The 22,102-nt window shown below is 39.9% G+C and overlaps 1 pseudogene; it reads right to left on the bottom strand.

The window, feature by feature from the left end:
* Window positions 1-920: 920 nt before the first annotated feature.
* Window positions 921-7,102, bottom strand: LOC125343747 (annotated as a pseudogene).
* Between the last annotated feature and the right edge of the window lie 15,000 nt (window positions 7,103-22,102).

A 22,102-nucleotide genomic window follows, 5' to 3' on the forward strand; every position in this document is an offset into this window, starting at 1 on the left:
TGAAGAATTTCAATTAATTAAATCACTTATGCAAAGGGTCTGGCATCATTCCAGATCCACAGCAGTGATTTAGTGGGCCAGTAAATACTGATTTCTAGATACATCCTGCAGAACTTACTTCTGTACCTACATAGTATTATTTAATCAATTAATCTTTATAAAGTGAATCAGTATTATTTAATTTTAATCTAATGTCAATCATCTTCTAAGTTAACATAAAGTAGAATTTCAACTACATTAGAAATTAGGAGTTAACTGAATCATAGGATGATCTTGTGATTTTAAGAGTGCTAAATGTTTTCTAAGTACAATGAAGGAAGCCTCTGTATCTGTACTTTGATTTTACTCTTCAGTTTCCATACTACACACCCAAATAAACCAGATGCAACTGAAAAAATATGGAGTTGTAAAGGTATAATTTAAAGAGATACAAATATTGTACATTTTCTTAGAAGCTAAAAATGTGTCTTCAAGAAAGGCTGAAGAGTCTATTTAAAACCATCTGTAGTTTGTATCGTAACAGCTATCTAATCCATATAGTTGTCAATGCCATATATTGCCAGGGATTTCTGGCTATTTGGATTTCTTATTTTTTTCAAATGACTCTGCAGTTCATTAAAAACAGTCCATTAAAACAGTTTGCTAATACTAAAATATTTTACCTAAAATACTTCAGTAATGCATCCTTAACATTTATACTTCCATAGACAAAAAGCTGATAATGTTACTGATGAAAACAGTTTGCAATCTTGTTGTTGCTGTTTTTTTTGCCAGTCCTGGGGCTTGGACTCGGGGTCTGAACGCTATCCCTGGCTCTTTTTGCTCAAGGCTAGCACTCTACCTCCTAAGCCACAGCGACACTTCCAGCTTTTTCTGTTTATGTGGTGCTGAGGAATCAAACCCAGGGCTTCACGCATGCTAGTCAAGCACTCTTAACACTAGGCCACATTCCCAGCCCCATTTTGGAATCTTTAGTAGCCAATTATCATACAGACATCACATCAGGGGACCACACTCTTCCCAGGTATTTAGAGACTTCAGTGTGAACCTTATCTGGGCTATATTTGCCACCAGGGAACAGAACTTCCTCCATGACAGAGATCTGAGTCAGCCTTCTCCCACAGAGTCTTACAAACACAACCAACATGCACTGCAGCTAATTTCACATTCGCTGAGGCCTGATAAGTTATCGCTAAGACTGATTGATAAGTCTTTACAGTGTTCAACAATGCAAGTAAGTTGCTTATTGAGAGGCTGAAGACCATTCCCACACACCACTAACTCAGTCAGTCATGGGCAATTAAGACCTATGCAGCCCAGAATTAATTGCTTTGCTTACTGAAGGACCAAAATAAAGGTGAGCCACAGGGGTTTCTTCTTTGAAGAAGGTGTTAAATTCTTCTTCATATAAAAAGAAGTACATAGCAATATTAACTCCAGGGGAATGTTTAATAAGTGCATCCCAAATGTGTTTTTTAATAGAATAATATTCAGTATGTCCAGGATTTTCACTTACAACATTAATTCGAAGATGCTCAAGGTTAACATGGGTCTCACTGGAAAGTGCTAGCAGCAATTCATCACTAAGGATGTAGTAATTAAATGCTAGTTCTCTAAGACCTTGACAATGGTCAGCAACACACAGGATTCCTGGGGACAATTGGGGGCGAAAAAGAACAAAGGATCATACTGATGCTACTATAATGTTTTATGAGTTTAAATTTTATCTTGATTACTATCTGCTAATATCTAATGATTTTTCCTTCTTTGTTTTTAAAGCAATACTGAGGTTGAACTCAGAGCCTTTAGTACTTTGATCCTCTTATCTATGACTCCCATATACTTGGAATTATAGGCACAATCATTATTATATATTATATACTGCCACATCCAGCTATTTGTTATGATGAGGTTAACTTTTTCCCCATCAGTCTTTGAACTGTGATCTTTCCAATCTGTGCCTCCCAAATAGCTACGATTGCAGATTACACTGTACCCAATCATATTTAATAATTTCTAAGGAGATAGTTGCCAAGATATATAATTATGTGTGAGTATGTAAAATTAAGATATTCTTACTGGATGTGGTGGTTCACACTTGTAAGCCCAGCTACTCAAGAGGCTGACCTTTGAGGACTGTAGTTTGAAGCTTCCCCAGGCAAAAAAGCCTGTGTAAGATTCTAATCTCCAATAAACTACCAAAAGGCCTAAGTGGAGCTGTAGATCAAGTGTTAGAACAGTAGTTCTGAGTAGAAAAGCTCAAGAACAGTGCCCAGGCCATTAGTCCAAGCTTTAGGACGAGCATAAGAGAAGAAAGAAAGAAGGAAGGAAGGAAGGAAGGAAGGAAGGAAGGAAGGAAGGAAGGAAGGAAGGAAGGAAGGAAGGAATTCTCAGGAGAAGCAATTTAAGCTCTATCTAGATTGTAAATTAAGACTCCTTTTGAATGAAATTACTTCAAGGAATTGTTTCATATGAATATAATTTTCAACCAGTACTTCTCTTGTTACTATTACTATAATTTAAAAAATCATTCAGTCCTTAGAAGTATCACCTACCATCAGATGACACATGATGGCAGCTGCTAATTTTCAGGAGATTTAGAATGTCACTATTATTGGCCACAAGATTCTTCACGGGGGCGGGGGGGAGGGGGCTGGGGATATGGCCTAGTGGCAAGAGTGCTTGCCTCATATACATGAAGCACCCAGCACCACATATATAGAAAATGGCCAGAAGTGGTGCTGTGGCTCAAGTGGCAGAGTGCTAGCTTTGAGCAAAAAGAAGCCAGGAACAGCTCAGGCCCTGAGTCCAAGGCCCAGGACTGGAAAAAAAAAATTCTTCAGGGAAGGGTCATCCATTGGTGTGTCTTCAATTTTAATTGATGAAAATGACTTTGAGTTGAAAAACACAATGGTGAGTGCTGACACAAAATTAGTCTGGCAAGGCAACAAGAAGAAAATAAGAAAAGGTTACTTTAAAATCCCAGCTTCAATTGAATAATTAATTGATATGACTCATGTCAACAGGTGCCAGGGAAAACAACAAAAACCATCAAAATGTTGCTCTTTTCACAGTATCCTGAGCCAGAAGACATTTATTGTTTTATTACAAATGGAATGAGAAAGGAAGAAATTTCAAAACCTTCATAAAATAAGACTACCAGTTATTTTCAAACTTAAGGGATTTGATTTTTCGTATTAAAAGGACAAACAGTAAATCTCACCTTATTTGTAATTTATTACATATAATACTGAGCAAGCATGGACAAAAAGATATTTTAAAAAATCAAAAACAAAAAAATTGAAAGTCCCATGTTCTCATTACATAGCTCAGATGATCAGGGGAAAGTCTCAGGCCAGTATTATCATTGGTTTTAGTTAAAGCATTGTGTGATCAGCAATTTTCCTGTATTTAATTCTGTGAAAATATGCCTCCCCAGAAAAGCAAATGGTGCCACAAAGCAAGACAAAAGCTAATGTGGATAATTTAAGTGACGAAGTGAAAATCTGAAGTTTGTTGAAGGTAACGTGTTTAGTAAAAGTTGAGTGGTGGAATGAGAGCAACTACTGACCTCTCTTCATCCTGAGCATGTGTGGTTTTTCCTTGGTGGCTATATCCTTGAAACCATAACCCTGAGGATACCAAGGATCTATGTACACTTATTTTCTGGAAGAGTGGGTAACATATGATGGACAACCCAACAAATCCAACCCACAGTCTATCTCTGTATGCTTTATAAGCTAACCGTTTTCACAGTCACATCTTTAAAGGGCTGAAAACATACCACATGACATAACAAAACAATATTGTATGACATGAAAACTACATGGAATTGATCTCAATGTCTGATCTCAACCACAGTGTGTGTGGCACACAGCCATGTCTGTTCATCTCTGTAGTTTGTATTGGCTGTCAACTGCAGCACTGGAGCTGAGCACGTGAGGCAGAGGTGGAGGAATCTCAAAGCCCACACGCTTGCTTGTTGGAAGATTTCAACTCCTCCCCTAGAATAAATGCCACTTTTATGCATTTTATTCATTCCCAAATTTCCAGACTTAAAAGAGTAGCTGGAACTTAGTAGATGGTATTTCTTGAGAATTAGTGAGGAATACACACATGAATGAATGGCTGGATATCACATTCTTCAGTGACATCCTTTTCCTAGCAAATTTTCTAAACAACACAAATCCAACCCTTTACATGCACTGAATATTTATAAATTAAAACATATAGTTTCTCTCCAAAATGGATAAAAGTCTAAAGGCTTTCATATTCTCTATTTTTTAGACAAGATAGAAAAGGTCTGGAAACCAAATCTAGGCATAATCACTTTTTCTTTATCAAAATCAATTTGAATTCTATTAAAAGTTCTCTTGGCCTCATTAGAATTTATAACTATAATGCCATAAATGCTATGTAATTATTTAGAAAAAGAACATGTATCTACAATAATTATAAATTATGTCCGAAATATTATCATTTTTCTTTGAGAAATGGAACCCTTTAACTAGTTCTCAATTGGATATTGATCTTGATTTAATTTAAGCAATGGAATACATATTTTATTGTGGTAATGTCTTTGGTAAGCATGTCTTATGCTTAGTAAAGTGCTAAATCATTTTATCCCATTTTCCCTTAGATTACATGGGGAGGGGGGAGTCCCAGAGAGATCCTCAAAACTTTCCAGTGCCACAGAGCAAGGTCACAGCAGCCACACACTCACTCTGAATGGAAGAAGGTTGAGAGGAAGCTGGCAAGCTCTCAGTACCTTGTTTATGATTATCTTAGTGAATCTAGACCCTGGCCCCACAGGCTGGAGTGCAACAGTAGCCATAGCTGCTAGAATCTACAAAGCATTTCAGGTCACTCTTATCCCATAGTTCATAGCCAAGAATGTAACTACCAGTGTAAGTTTTCATCTGATGACTTGTATTATTATTCTAATCCCTAAATGACCCATTTTCCTTCTGTGTATCATACTCTTTAAGATAAACAGCAGACGGCTTGCTGAAGAGAATACGACTCAGTTTGTGAGAATGAAGACACTGCTGGCCCTCTGTCCTCTATGATAGAGGTTTCCATTGGCCAGTTTACTGACAACCAGTTTAGTGCTTTTTACAGATCAGATACTGTTTTTTAATTATGGGTTTACATTGGTAAACAGAAAAGACATACGTTCTTCCCTTGATGAGCCTGTTTTGGTGTGGGGAAAAGACAAGGATCATTTTAAATAAGTAAGAGACTTCAAGTACTGACAGTTTACATAGTGAATATAAAATACTGTAACACAACAGAGGGTAGGGCGCTGTTTTAACAAACGTGATTTGGGAAGGTCTCTAAGAAGATGGCACTCAGATGAGGACTGAGTAAAGGGAAGAGAGTAATTCCTGTGGCTGACTCTGCTGATTATTTCCTAACAACCAACCATCCTTCTTTGGGAATCCAGTACCAATTTTTAGCTGGGTACAATGCCACCAAGCTAAAAGATTTTCAGGTCTCCCTGAATCATCAGGCCCCAGTCCGAGATATAAATGGGAATGTCTCAAGTACTTCTGGGAAGTTTCCATGAGAAGGAGGTAGTCCCTTCCTCCCCATCCCTTCCAGCCAGCTTCCCTGGACAAGTACAAGGAGGTTCCCTCAGAAAACCAGCTGGACCCTGAAAAAGATGAAAGCACCCTGAAGAGAGGAGAGAAGCTAGAAGGAGCCTCAGTTCTGAACAACCCCAAACCAGCTACCGAACACCTTACCTGCAGATTTCTTTAATGTAAAAGAAATAAATGTCAGTCATAATTTTTAAGGCTTAACTATATAAAACCAAACGTGGTTCTAACTAGCAAAGTTTATTCAGTTAAATACTGTATTCTACCTCTAAGGGAAATGCCCTAGCATTATAGAAAAGCACCCATAATGGCCTGTATGGCTTCTATAGTCAAAGCATCTACATACACTGGCACTTGAAAATAATAAGCACAGCATCTATGTACTATATAAGTAATAGCTACTGTAAAAAGTTACCAAAATGACAATATAGCTGAAAAAAATCAGCCAGCAACAAATATGAGTCAAGAGAAGGCTGCAAGTAATCCTCTGACTATTCATGGGGTATGGGCTGTCTTTATCAAAAGAATCCTTCTTGTCTGGCTTGGCAGTATTTAGGAAATTTCATATATCCAACAAGAAAGCAAAGTATCCCTACCTTTGACATATTCATGAAGTTGGGCTTGGCTGTTAAGATGAGCCCCAAAGTCCGGGTGGAAGAATTTATCAGCTGAGAAAAGATATCACAGGCTGCTTCTGCAGACTAAGTGCTACTCTCCACCAAGGAAGATGGTTTCCAGCTGAATTTCCTGAAGGTGACTTAACAGAGTTCTTGCAAATAGAGTTACTTAATCAAGTTGTGAAATTCTATTCATCCCTTCCACCAATATAAATGAGTATATTTTCTTTACACAAAATGTCTTGAGATTCTAAAATAGACAAAATTAACTTTCCAAACACTTGACATTTCCAAATCTTTTGCAGTAACATCCAGATGAAGAAAGCTGAACTTTAAGTTTTTCAATTACAGTTTAGGCTCTCCACTTCCATGTATATGCTAACTAGGGAAACTCAGGGAAAGGGTTTGGGATAAACATGCTGCTAATTAATTGAGCACCTCAAGATACAGATATAGATCTACACAAGAGTTGTTAGCAAACTGTCAACCAGGTTTCTACTTAGTATTATTTTCCTTACCTTAAAGCTGACATATTGGAGATGTGCCGCATGCTTCTTAATGATCTGCTGGATGAGATCAGGGTGAGTGGACTTAAAATATGAAGTTGCTGACTGGTTCAGTTCAAACTCAAACTTTCGCCAAAGGTCAGGAATATGAAAGACCTCATTCCATCGCCTACACACAGAAGGTGACTGGGTTTGATCTATTAAAGGAAGATGAAAAATCTGCAGCACCACGTGGTGAGGCAACCCCCACCCCCGAGTCTACAGCAGCAGTGCACATGTGAGTCTGGCGGAGAGAGGAGCAGAGGCCACGTTTGGGCAGCTTCAGGGCATGAGAAGACTGGACGATTTAATTCACCACCGAGTGGTTATTCCTCTTCATCCTGCAAACATTGAAAAGTGTGATGTATACGACCTCCAGCCTCACAATTCCCATAAAATAGTTGTACTCTAACTATTGAGAATAACATCAGAAACTAGAAAATTGTTTAATTAATGTAATTTTATTCTCCTCCAATATTATGCCCTGATGGGTGCTGCTCCATGCTGGAGACACAGAGATAAATAAGTGTAAATCTATTCTCAAAGCTATGATCAACAGTAAAGTAGAATCACTGACATGGCAACAGATGGGTTGGGGTACAGTGAAAGGAAGAGATGTTATGTGACTAGAGTGTATATGGGGGCCGGAAGTGGGGAGACGGTGGTTTGGGAGACCTTCAGGAGGAAATGTTTCAGGTTTGTTTGTTTTCCTGGACAATGGTTATATCTCCTACCAAAAAGGAAGCATGGTACTGACATTCTGCTAAGAACAATGGGGAGCTCTGCGAGACAGTACAACCAAAGGAACATGTTTGGTATGCCTCAGCTGAGCCACTTATTGGCCCTGTGATCTGATGGTAGCAAGGCTTCCCTGTACCCATTGTGGGGTCAAGAGAAACAGCAGTACTTGTAGCTGTTGTGGGAAGTACCTGACATGCCAGTTCACAGCACATGCTCAGTTGAGTGTTGCAGTTGTGCTGCTGCTATATGTGAAATCATCCCAGTGCCTTTACTGAACTATTTTCATTGCTTCATTCAAAGTATAATTCTAACAAAAAGTCAAATGATCTGTAATAGTTTTCAGATGACAAGTGAGACATGGGGGGGCTGCTCTAGAGCAGGAGGACTCAGCAGGGACAGTCTTTGTTCAAGCAACTCACTCCTCTCCAGGCAATGACAAACAGCTTAGTAACAGGCATTCTTCCCCTTTCTCTCAAAGAAATAATGAAATCTTCAGGTATTAGCCAGCTTTGGATACCACTAAGCTACAACTAATTTGAAGGCTAGACACATCCAAATATTTATGGTCACTTTCTACCTATATTTGGTGTTGAATTCAAAGTATCTTAAGTATAGAATTGTTTAAATGGAAAAATAATAAGTGAGGTTCTAAACTTTAGGAAAATTAGTCCCGCTTTCTCCCTGAAATGTGAATAACATATATGGAAGATTAAGTGTCATAACTGAAACGTACCTTCAAATCTAATGAAGTATTTATTTAATACATCTGCCTTGTGATTCACTCTGTCTGATGGGAAACATTTCTTAACCAGAACACAGAGTTGGATCCCAGGAGCAGGAATGACCTATAAAATTACTGAACAAAATGAAAAGTCATTTTTAGGACTTCAAAAACTGAAGTGGAAAACAAAAACAACTATAAAACTGTATCTCAAGCTTCAGAGAAAGAGCTGCTACATTCACTTTAGTGTTCACAGAAACCAGTTACACACACAACTATCTACTGGGTTATCCAGCCACACAAAGTAGAAATACATAAACCTGTAATGCTAGGTCCCTAAAACATTAAGGTAATGAGTGGAAGATGGATTCGGAACTCAGAGACTGAACACCTTAATAAATATTTTCTTGTAACTGTTTCACTTAGTAATCTAAATTCCAGTCAATTTAATTTCTAAAAATATGACTCCTAAAATAATCCTTTACTAGAAAAACAGTGAATCCAAACATAAAACAAAGGCTTCACCCAAATGACAACTTAGAAAACGCCTTTGCAAATTCTTTTAAACATTGTGCTAAGTATTAAACCTCGTTGCTTATGTCACATGGACTGTTAAAATTGAGTAAAGTCATTTTGGCAATCAACTAATAGTATAATTAGCATAAATAATTGCATGGTATTATATTAATACCAACAATTCAATAAAAATAATGTTTTCACTTTTTCCTGCTATATATTAATTTTTGGAACATAAATGCCCCTACAAATAAAAAATTTCATATAAAGCAAGTTTATGGCTATGTGTACCACTAAAACATTTTAGAACATAAGCCAAATTGATTTTTTTATCCTTGAAAACTTGGATATCATAATTCTAGTCAAAATATGTGATCATTTACAACATGATTCATTTCAATTTAAAGAAATTGTTTCATAATTATGTTTTATTGTTGTTCTTTTGGTATTTTTCCCCAAGCACTTCTTACCTTAAAAAAGTCTGACATTATAAGTCACTCTGAACCAAGGAGATAAAGCAAGCTCAGCCTGGAGGTTCACCAGTTCACCAGCATCCATCTGATATCACCTCCTGTCTCAGCAAAATGCCACAGAACACACTCATTAGGGTATAGAAGTACACATCCAGTCAACTTATTCATATGCCATTGTACATACATTAAAGGATTATGCTAGGGAATTATTAATTTCAAAACTACTTTTATCCATGTAAGAAAACTAACCTGGAAATATTACAAAATTTGAGGCTCTACTATGGATGTAACAAAGCCTGAAAACTCACGTTTTAATTAACACTTAGGGAGAGATATTACCAAAATTTTAAGGTGGTTCATGCCTATATTTATTTTGTTTGTTTGGTTAGTTTTTTTGTGATATTAGGACTCGAAGTCAGGTCCTCTTGGTGTTTTACCACTTGAACCATGCTCCCAGGCCTTTTTTGCTTTGGTTATTTTTCAGATTGGCTTGCCTGCATTTTTATCTGGCCTCAGACTGCAATCTCCCTCCTACACCTACAAAGTAGCTGTGGTTACAGGTGAGAATCACTATGCTCTACCCCTACACTTATCTGTTTACAGGTTGTGTAAATCTTTCAGATCCAGTTTTTGCAACACAGAACACAATTACAGTTATAATATCCTACACTCAGTGGTAGAATATCACTCAGTACTGCAAAAACAAAAAAGTGTCCTCTTTCTACCACCTGTGATTTCTCAATATCTCTCTGAATTCCACTCATCTTTGAAGGGCAAATGAGGGAATGTATTTGGGCTTACTGCAATCTGATTTCTGATGCCATCCATAGCTCTATGTCTCCCCAAATTACTGCTTCTGGATAATGGCAAAGGTGGTTCTCCCCTCTCTACATTCTATCCACAAGAATAAGAGGTCAAGTGACTTGACCATTGCTCTGTAGTCCACCACTCTTTTTAATCTTTTAGAAAATTGTTAACATGCAACATGGGTCCCTTTGCCTGGGGTACATTTCCACACACATATAAGACAGGAACTGATCACATCAGGTGATGGACAATTCCATTTCCTTTACCTTTTCTTGTGTTTGGAGCCTTCAAGCTCATCTCTTCTGGTTCTCATCCTTGTGAACTCAGTTACCCCTCTGTTGAGGTGGAGCACTAGATCTCATTCCTCCTCACTGTGTTGCTACTCCTCATCCTGCCCTCCCCTCCAGCCTCTGGCTACCACACATAAGAGAACATGAAGAACATGCAGTGCCCATCTCTCTGTGTCTGCCTATGGGCCAGTATTTAAGGAGAGAATTCTGAAGTCATCTGGAAAGGGTACACAGATGGAGAATTGCTTCCTATTGGTGCTCAAGGACTGACCTCAGATCAGTTCTTGGAGGTCTTTGGGGCCAGATGACTTTCTTTCCTGATGGCAGAAGGGACTTGACTGCTGTCTTAGTCGCTATGTGCTATTATGAGGACTGACAGAGAACAAAACTAGACACATTATTTCGGAACCAATGTAATGAGCACTCCAAGTCCATTTAGTGGTTACTTTACCCAAATTCCTATTAGGTATACTAATTTGGTAAACAAAGATCAGGTGGGTACATAAATTTCAGGTTCTCTAAAAGTACCTAAGAAATCTCTCACAGAGATTTGAGGGCAAGATTATAGAAGACACATTAAGCATCAGACTGATCAGATATCCCAAAGCCAAAGCAGAGGTAGTGATGGGAGCAACGATCTCCCCAATCATCACTAGGTTCTTCCTAACTAGCTAAATGCATACCCAACAGCTACTTCAAAAATTTTCTTCTGAGTGTTGTAGTGCACACATGTAACCCCAGCACTTAGAAGGTAGAGGCAAAGCAAATCACAAGTTCAAGACCAGCCTGGATTACACAGTGAGGCTATGTCTCATCATATGTCAAAAAATGCAAGAACTGGGATGCAGTTAGTGGTAGACTTGGTCCTTGGTTCAATTTCCAGCACCACTGGAAGGGAAACAATTTTTTTTAAAAGAGAAAACCCTTAAATTCTCAATTGTTATACAATGTGTAAATATCAGTTCACAGGACATTCAAAATTACCTCAAAAGGATGGACAAATGAAAATGTCCAGCAAGATGGAAAGGACAGAAAAAAGTGTCTAGTGTCCTGTATTTAATTGCTTTTTAAAGTGGTATATGAAGAAATTGGATTTTTACTACATGCAGACAGCCACAGAATCCCCGTGACTAGTACACTGACAACAGAGTCATGCCAGATCACTGAAGACTTGCTCCAAAACAGTTGTCAAACACATAGCTTTCTACCCCAAAGAATCCCCTGCACTAGGGAATGGCACATCATAAACCAAAAGACAAAAATGGAATTTAAACATGTCAGAAAACTGTATTGTCTTTGTAGGCCATATGACTTCTGGTTTTAAAGATATGATTTAAAAAATACATCAAAATCAAGTGCATCAAATCAAATAGCATCCAAGCTTCAAGGAGATAAGGAGTACTGATGTCAAACTCTCCCTAATGCAGGGCTTATGTCAGGGCTTACGTGTTTCCACATTTCACCATTTATTAGCAGCTTTTTACACTGTCAAGTCTCTTGGTGGATCTTAAAAAACATTTTATTTGGGGATAGGTATGATTATTTTTTAAAATAAATCATCTGGAAACTGAAGTTTGCAAAATACATTTGGATAAAAACACCTTCTAAGGGCTGGGATGTAGCTCAGTGGCAAAGCACTTGCCTAGCAAGTGCAATGTCCTGAGTTCGATCCCCAGTACCAAAACAGAAAAGACAAAAAAAATACAGTTAAAAAAAAAACAAACACCTTCTGAGATGCAGGAGGAGAGCTACACAGAACTTAACTTGAGCTGAGTTAAAATTTCCCGGGGTGGGGGTGGGGGCGGGGAGGGAGGAGGAGATTGGTCAACTCGAGGCAGCTGTTTCCTACTCCATTCCACCTCCAAACTCGAAAAAGAGAACCTCTCCTCTCCTCTCCTTTCCTCTCCCCCTGGCAGTACCAGAGTTTGAACTCAGGGCCTCACTGCTTACTCAGCTGGTGCTCCACCTCCTGACCCACACCTCCAGTCCTACTTTTTTATTGGTTATTTTGGAGATAAGAGTCTAGCGAATTTTTCTGCCCGGGCTGGCCTCTGATGGGGATCCCCCAGTTTTCAGCCTTCTGGACACCTAGGACTACAGAAGTGAGCCACTAACAACTAGGAACACTTTTGACCTACTTTTTTTTTTTTTTTTTTTTGGCCAGTCCTGGGCCTTGGACTCAGGGCCTGAGCACTGTCCCTGGCTTCTTCCCGCTCAAGGCTAGCACTCTGCCACTTGAGCCACAGCGCCGCTTCTGGCCGTTTTCTGTATATGTGGTGCTGGGGAATCGAACCTAGGGCCTCATGTATCCAAGGCAGGCACTCTTGCCACTAGGCTATATCCCCAGCCCCTTGACCTACTTTTTAAGTATTAAAGAGATCTAGCGATTAATGCAAAGGATCCAATAAAATCTTTTTGTGTTTTCCGCAATAATTTTTGAGAGAAAATAATGAGGATTTGTTCCTGAGTTTCTCATTTTGGAAAAGGATTAGTGAGAAGCACGTCTTCCAAAGGCCTGAGCCGTCACCCCGTGAGGAGGGCATCCGTCAATCCTTCCACTCTCAGGGGCTCCACTGTCCCTGGGCAAGCTGGGCCCGGCCAGGTGGACAGACCGACGGAATGGCGCGGGCCTAACCCTAGATGAGCCAGCCCCGCCGTTCCCGTGCTTAGGCCCCGGGCTAAACCCGAAGTGAGCCATCCCCGCCGTCTCCATTTACAGTGCCTGGGCCGACCCCTAGGGGAGCCGACCCCGCTGTCCTCCTGTGGGAATCCGGCAGTCCCGCCGGAGGCTGCGGCTCGGGCCTGCTCTGGGGTCGCCCAGCCCTCCCAAGCGGAACTCCCAATGGGGACCCGGTCGCCACCCGCGCAGCCCCCGCAGAGAAATGCTACCTGTGAACACGGGGCCCAGTTCTGAGTTGCAGCTGCTGGGTCAACTCCTGGCCCGGCGGGAAGCACCGGAAGAGCTTTGGCGCCTTGGGCTCCTCAGATGCGCCCCGGACGACCTCGGACCGCCGCGGACCACCCGTGGCTGCCCCTGGCCGCGCCTAGCGCCTCACCCGATCGCCCACCACGCCCCCACCTGCGTCATGCGCCTCTCCCCGCCCCCCTCAGTGAGGCTCTCCCCCCCCTCGCCCAGCCCCTCTCCCCTTGAGACTACACCCCTCTCCTCACCCTGCCCTCTTCCCCATGGCCACCACGCCCCCTCTCCTAGACATGCCCTTCTTTCCTTGCCGCTCCTCCTCCTCGCCTCGCCTCTCTGAGAAGTGTCCGGCACTCACCTAGCATATGACCTACCTGTGCGCATGCTCACAAGACGAATTCGGCTCTCAAAGTTGAAGGCCAGCCTCTGTGACTCACCCTTGTAATTCTAGCTATTCAGGAAGTTGAGGCATTAGAATCTAAGTTAGCCTCAGAAGGAAAGTCCACCCCACTTATGACCCTCCACACCCCACCCTGTCTTTGCTTTAGTTATTTTTAGGTAGGGTCTTATATTTTTGCCCTGACCAACCCCTGATCATGGTCATCCGGTCTATGGTCTCCAGAGAAGCAGGGATTACAAGCCCTGGCCTGAGCCACTGCACCCAGTTCAACAGTATCTTTTGAAGAGCAGAAGTTTTCATTTTGATGAAGTTGACTTTATCATTATGATCTCTTAGGGATCATCTGTTTGATGTCAATTCTAAGAACTGTGTTTTTTGGTGTTTGGTTTTTTTGTTGTTGTTGTTTTTTGGCCAGTCCTGGGCCTTGGACTCAGGGCTTGGGCACTGTCCCTGGCTTCCTTTTGCTCAAGGCTAGCACTTTGCCACTTGAGCCACCGTGCCACTTCTGGCCTTTTCTACATATGTGGTGCTGAGGAATTGAACCCAGGGCTTCATGTATATGAGGCAAGCACTCCTGCCACCCAGCCCCTAAGAAATGTTTGTCTGAGCCTAGGTCAGGAATATTTGTCCTATGTTTTCTTCTATAAAGCACATTTCTTTTTGTGTGCTAGGGATCAAATGCAGAGCTTTGCACATGCCAGGCAAGCATTCTGCCACTCAGCTACACCATCAGATCTATAATTTAGATTTTACACTTGGGTCTTTTATATATTTGAGTAGATATTTATTAGTGACATGGGAGAAGGGAAGGGAAAAGTCAGTGGGAAGCATGCCCTGTCTGTATCTTAAATTTCCCACTGTATGCAAGTCTGTTTTCATGTTGCTGGCCCAAGCTATTTGAAGCGGCAACACCTGGCTTTAAGTAGAAGAGGAAGTCCAATCTAACTGCATACCAAGAATGGCGAATCTGGAATGTTTGGAAACAACTCAACTGATGGTTAGCTAGTAAAAATATGCAACCAAAAATTTTTCAAGTGTTTAAAAGAAAGATGTCTCGGTTTGAGGTGCTATAAAGTTTTTAAGTAAACAATTCCCCAAGACCACCCTCACTTCTGGGGAGGCTGTCCTCAAGACCACACTTATATTTTATGGTTCACTAGAAAACACACATGTGCCATTGAAAGCTGTTAAAGGTATGGTCATGGTTTATCAGAGTGAAAGAATAGTGATTAAAATCAGTTGAAGGAAAAGACAGGAGAAGCAGCATCCAGGAGAGAATGAATATTGAATACCAATAAGAACTCTCGTGGTGAAACCACAGCAAGTGCTGAACCTCTCCAGGCAATGATGACAATATGCGTGGGCATTGCCGAAGAAGCTTGCCTGGGTTTTGATTGTGATTTGGTCATGTAGACAGGATTCATTTGCCTGTGTAGCTGATCTTTAGTTTCCAGTCATCACCACTCCCAAGTTCAAGCTGGTACTCTTATGACCGCAAAATCTCCCTTACATGTCACTTTGTTAAGAGTGTCTGGCGTGGTCCAGGGACTAAGACATCCCCTTCCAGGAGCTGAGCACAAACACCAGACCTCTCAGTCAGTAAGGTTCATTCTTCTTCACACAGGGTTCAAAGCATACCTGATTGAACAATGGTTTCAGACATCTGCAATGAAACTGTGTATATAACTTATCGAAAAGAAAAAAAACACTTTAAATGTTTTGACATTTTCTACCTGATGAAGAATATTTTTGGCAGTATAATAGAAGAAAACCATGCAATTGCATTGGGGCTAATATATAAACCATAGAAAAGTTAATATATTAAATTACCTTTTCACTTTGCATCTTGACAAACATGTTCCCAGCCTGAAAAGATTCTTCAAGATTTCTCTTTGTAGGAAATTCTTCAAAGTTTCCCTTTATTCCATCTGCTCTGGGCATAATTATGCTTTGAGGATCTGTTGTATTTTCCCTTTAGGAATTTAGTTCTTACAATTTAAGGGAATGTAGAATCTGTTCTCTAAATAAGGATTCTTTTGCTGATCCAAATGTCTCAAAATTTTTGAGATACAGCTCTTCATTTATACTTAGTTTTTAAAGATTTATTGTATTTTATCATATATGTTTTATATTTATATTAATATAAATGCACAACAAAAGTATAAGTTAAGATAATAATTTTACATAGAATTTAATATGTATGCGGTCAAGTATGTATTATGTATATAGTCATATACATAATAAAATTGATTTTATACATGGATATATGTATTTCTAAATTTATTTACATATAAGTGGTTATTTTTCTTTTTAGAGTAGGTGTTTCTTAAGGGAAATAAGCAAAAGAGTCATTGAACTTTAAAGACTAATGTTCACTTAAAAATCACAAACCCTTGGAGCATGCCCTGTAAATACAGAACTCACTATTTCTTCTATTGTATTCAATTATGAAGCCCTTGAAAATGAGGAGTTATGAAATAAGCCGCTCTTAAGTGGGTCAGGCTTAGTCATCATTGACAACAGTGATTAACAGCTATTACTCTGCTGTGAAGAGTGAATTAAGGCAAGAGGCTTGTGTAGAGTTCACAATTTCATTAATACCAGCTTCTTCCGGTGACAGCAGCCCTGTCTTGCACAGACTCCCCTATCTGAACTTACTATATTAAAAAAAAAAAGAAAAAGACTCTTTAACCTGTTACTTTCCACCCCTGCTTTTCTGGCCAAGCTTTGAATACTAAACACTCTTTAACATGTAACATTCAGTCATCTTTTCCATCTTCGTCAATGTCTATGTTTTAGAAGCAGCATATCAAGGAATATACTCTGTAAATACAATTAGTTCCTTAAAAACAAATGGATCTATTGCCATATTGAACTAAAAGAAGTACTTTGTCAATCGAGAGACTCTTCTCTGTAGGTGCTTTATTTATGAAAGACAATACCTTGCAATATTATTTTTGTTGCTGGCGTAAATCATTGAAAAATAAGGTCACTCATTCAAAAACACTAATGTAAGTATGCGAGTTAGTAGGTCAGGTTCCATAGTTGCCTTGGTGATTGGCCCTTCAGAGGACATTTCAAAATATGATCCTTAGCAAAAGTGATAAATCTTTAGATTTTTTTTCTGGAACAAAAGGAAATTGTTAACACTGATATATTTTTCTAAGCGAATTCAGTGTTCTAAACTTTAGTTTTTCTGTTTGTGACCAGCTCTGCCTTATTAAGAAATTCCCAATATCTTTTGGATATATCTTAGCATTGGAAAACAAGTACGTAATAGGTATTTTTTGTTTGCTTAGTTTAGTTTTTGGTTGAACTAAGCTTTGAATACAAGGCAAGGAGTCTATCACTTGAACCATACCTCCTGTCCTTCCTTGCTTTAATTATTTTTCATTTAACAGTCTCACATGCTTTACCAGGGTTAGCTTCTCTCTATTTCTGCCTCCCATGCTGCTTGGATTACAGTACAGATGCCATTTACCAAGTACAATTTGTTAGTTGAAATTAGGCTGTGGGGTGAATCTCACTCACTACTTCCTTAGGCTGCCTTTGAACCACAATCCAGCTGATCTCTGTCCTGAGTAGCTGGGAAAACTTAGACAGGTATCACCATGGCTGGACATAGAAGTTTAATTTGGTTTACTGGTTTTAGAAAGAAAATGCTCCAAAGTGTTTCCTTAAAAGATGATCAGTGGGGCTTGGAATATGGCCTAGTGGCAAGCGTGTTTGCCTCATATACATGGAGCCCTTGATTTCATTCCTCAGCACCACATATATAGAATAGGCCAGAAGTGGTGCTGTGACTCAAGTGGCAAAAAGAAGCCAGGGTCAGTGCTTGGGCCCTGAGGTCAAGGCCCAGGATTGGCAAAAATAAAATTAAAAGATGATCAGTATTCATAGATTAAGAACCAACTGCATGGCCAACCAATCAACACTGGTATCATGAAGTAGAATTCAGTACCAAATATAGGAAATAGGGAAAAATGCAATAATAATGTTGAATGTGAGTGGTATTTGAAACACTATAACAAAACAAAAGTAGGTCAGCTCTTTGTATTCAACTTATTTAAGAAGAGGAGGAAGCAGATCCACTGACATCACAAGGTTTACCAACCAAAAACTATGTAAACAATGCAGGACATCCACTCATGTTAAAAGCTCTGGAGATGCTTGGAATTGAAGGAGCTTCAAAATAATAAAGGCTGGCAGACAAATGGCCAACATCATACTGATCCGTGAAAAACTAAAACCATTTCTTCTAAAATAAAAACTAAAACTCTTTCCTCTAAAATCAGGAATAAGGCAAGGATGTCCACTCTCTCTACTCTTCAAGACAGCTCTGGAATTTCTAGCCAGAGCAATAAGGCACGAAAAATACATTAAAAAAGATTCACATAGGGAAAGAAGTCAAACTATCCCTATTTGCAGATGCCATATCTTATATCTAAATGAACCAAAAGACTCTATCCCCAAGCTCAATAACTTCAGCAAAGTAGCAGAGACAAAATTAACCCACAAAACTCAGTAGCCTTTCTGTATGCCAACAAAATTCTGTGCTTAGGAAAAAAGCCTGGGGCTTGGGATATGGCCTAGTGGCAAGAGTGCTTGCCTTGTATACATGAGGCCCTGGGTTCGATTCCCCAGCACCACATATATGGAAAACGGCCAGAAGGGGCGCTGTGGCTCAGGTGGCAGAGTGCTAGCCTTGAGCAAAAAGAAGCCAGGGACAGTGCTCAGGCCCTGAGTCCAAGGCCCAGGACTGGCCAAAAAAAAGGAAAAAAGCCTTTCTCCTCTGGTGAGAGTTAAAACTGTATTTTTCCCCCACTATGCGATCGTTCTCATCACATATATTCAGTTTGGACTGAATTTGATTAAAAAGTTTTAGATGCCCAAACCCTTGTTGAATTTAAACCCTTGCTTAATTTTTAGATTGCTTTTTGGCTTCATCCCATGTAAAGATGCTTAGAATTGTAATTATTATCGTCTTTCTGAATTATGCAGAGAAAAATCTTCCAAATCACTTTGAAATCAAATACTTTGAATTGGGAACTTTAGTGTAAAGACTCTAATAAAGTAGAAAAAAATCAGGGAAGGAATAGCAGAATAGATTTCTGTGATTGAATGATATAATCGAAATTTATCTTGCTCTTGGATCCAATCAAAGACATTGTAATAAATATAGAGGAATATAAACATATTTATTTATTAATTTATCTTGCTCTTGGATCCTATCAAAGACATTGTAATAAATATAGATGAATATAAACATATAAATGAATTCTACATGATTTAATTTTTTTTTTTTTTTTTTTTTTTTTTTTGCCAGTTCTCGGCCTTGGACTCAGGGCCTGAGTTCTGTCCCTGGCTTCTTTTTGCTCAAGGCTAGCACTCTGCCACTTGAGCCACAGCGCCACTTCTGGCCATTTTCTTTCTTTCTTTCTTTCTTTCTTTCTTTCTTTTTTCTTTCTTTCTTTCTTTTTGGCCAGTCCTCGGGTGTGAATTCAGGGCCTGAGCACTGTCTCTGGCTCTGTTTTTGCTAGTACTCTGCCACTTGAGCCACAGCACCACTTCTGGCTATTTTCTATATATGCGGTACTGAGGAATCAAACCCAGGGCTTCATGTATATGAGGCAAGCACTCTTGCCACCAGGCCATATTCCCAGCCATTATTTAATTATATACTTATAAATTAATATAAATACAATTATATTATTTTATTATCTAATCTATAATCTTTTGTATTATCTAATCTATTATATAACTACATAATCTATTACTATAAAATAATCAGAGGTCATAAGCTACTTAATTTTGTTCTTTTCCATGCCAAACACTACGCACCTAAAAGCCACCATCATTTTCCCCCACCTGCTCCATCCAGTCTTCTCCTCGGCTGTTCCTCCCTACCCTCCTCAGCCTTGAGAACCTGGAGGGCTTCCACCCCAGGCACTCCTAAAGTCACCTCTCTCTGTCCTCACTCATGGCATCTGTCTCAAGGCTTTTAAGATCCTTGTGTGTGTGGCTGAGTCCCAAATCCTCACCTGGCCTTTTCCTCTTCCTTGTACTACTTGCTTCCCATTAGATTTCTAACAGTTACCTTGTACGTATAGCCACAGTCGATTCCAGGTTTTCTCCTACAAAGGTTGCTTCTCTTGCTCTCTTCATATCCAGGTAAACAGAGATTCCAGTGTTCAGCTTCTCAGGCCCAAAATTTGACATCATCTTTGCCTCTTGTTTTCTTTGCTTCCTCCCTCCTTTCTTCCCTCCCCTCCACTCAAGAGATCTCTTCACTGTTCCTCAACTGCCTCCACCCCACCCCCAAGTGCATTCTGCCTCTACACTCATTTCCCGCTGATCGTAGAAGGTTCTGTCTGTAACATCTATAATGCTTGCTCCTTCTCCTCTTTCAGGGCTTGATTCATATATCATGTGCTGTATTTTCTTCTTAGCACTATCCACAATATAATATATGACATGACATGTTTTTGATTAACTGTCTCTCCCTCTAGAATGTAAGCTCCAAGCTCACAGAATTTTTATCTTTGTTCATTGCTGTGTCCTCACTCCTTGGCCAGTCCTGGGCCTTGGACTCAGGGCCTGAGCACTGTCCCTGGCTTCTTCCCGCTCAAGCCTAGCACTCTGCCACTTGAGCCACAGCGCCGCTTCTGGCCGTTTTCTGTATATGTGGTGCTGGGGAATCGAACCTAGGGCCTCGTGTATCCGAGGCAGGCACTCTTGCCACTAGGCTATATCCCCAGCCCTTAACATTTTTTTTGGTAATTTTTCTGCCGTGGCTTCCTAGAACAAATCATCATTTGGTTGTGTTCCTATAGAAATAGTCCATGACATATGAGCTTTTTTTAAAATCACAAAATAATTGTGTCAGACTTTAACTTTGGCACAAAATAAATGGTGTCCTACTGTCTTGTCATTTTTTATGAAATGCATTATCTCTTTCTCAACTTGGTGTGCATCCTACTCTCCAGCTTTCTGGATATGTCACATCGGCAGGTAATTTCTGAGCTGGGTGGCTTTTCTCTGAAGGAGCTCATTTGCATGCTTACTAGAAGTTAAAAACTCACAAGTTGTAGACTGCTTAGATAGAAATCTTCTGGTTTAATGGTGTTTTGAACTACAGAGCAACTGCTCTCTATTTTGCTCCTTTTCACCACTGAGTTGGTAGGGGAAAGGGAAAGAATAATAAAGAAACAATCGCTTACCCTGCTTCCAAGCAGGAATTCCCAGCTCATTCCGCTATTGAGAGATAGAGAGGGAGGAGACTGAAAGGTGCCTCAACCCTTCTTGGGCCCTGAATCAGAACAGGAGGCTCATGTAAGGTTGTCTGCTCATTCTGCAAAGGCTCTCCATACCTGCATTCTTCCAGTACTGTCTGCGTTTTGTTTGTTAATTATCTCCCTGGGTATCACGCATTGGTCATTTCCTAAAGAGTACACATTTGATAATGATTTACAAAATTAAATGTATGGGTCATTTATTCATTTTTTAAACCAATAGGAAGCTTTTTAAAACCATCTTTAAGAAGTTGTCCAAAAGAGTGTCCATTTAGCAGTGTGTCTTGATCAGTGATTCCTCAGCACTTGCTACCCTGGGAATAGGGGAATTAATAGGAGAGCCTGTAAGGTTGTAGACTGGTGTGGAGCTTAACTCTAGGAGAAATAGGCATCAAGGAAGGCAAATGAGCTTAGGATCTTTGTTCCTGTACTACAAATCTCTGTGCAGAAAGCCATTGAGGTTTGTTTTACCTTTTTTTTTTTTTTTTTTGCCAGTCCTGGGCCATGAACTCAGGGCCTGAGCACTGTCCCTGGCTTCTTTTTGCTCAAGGCTAGCACTCTACTACTTGAGCCACAGCGCCTCTTCTGGCCATTTTCTATATATGTGGTGCTGAGGAATCGAACCTAGGACTTCATGTATATGAGGCAAGCACGTTTGCCAGTAGGCCATATTCCCAGCCCAGCCATTGAGGTTTGGACAGAAACTGTATCAAATCTGTTCATCACTTCAGACAGTGTAGATATTTTAACAATAATTCTCCCAGTTCATGAGCATGGGAACTTCTTTCCTTTTCCTTTTGATGCATGTGCCTTCTTTAATTTCTTCCATCAATATTTTGTCATTGTAATCTAAGAGGTCATGACTGTCTGACTAGGTTATTTCTAGGCTTCTTCTTTCTTCTTTTGAGGTCAGGGTCACTATGCTGTCCAGGCTGGCTTTGAATTCCTGTGATGCTCCTTCTGACTCAGCCTACTGAGTAGGTGGGATGACAGGCGTACACTTCTATGCTCAGCTCAGCTCATTCCAAAGCATTTTATCTTATTTCTGTTGTTTTTGTGAATGGTATGGCTTTCATGATATCTTTCTCTGCAATTTCATTTGTAGTATATAAAATGCTACTGATTTCTATATATTGATTTTGTCTCCTGAAGTTTTTCTGAATTCATTTGTCAATTCTAG

This window comes from Perognathus longimembris, chromosome 28, assembly GCF_023159225.1.
Source record: "Perognathus longimembris pacificus isolate PPM17 chromosome 28, ASM2315922v1, whole genome shotgun sequence".
NCBI classification, from domain to species: Eukaryota; Metazoa; Chordata; class Mammalia; order Rodentia; family Heteromyidae; genus Perognathus; species Perognathus longimembris.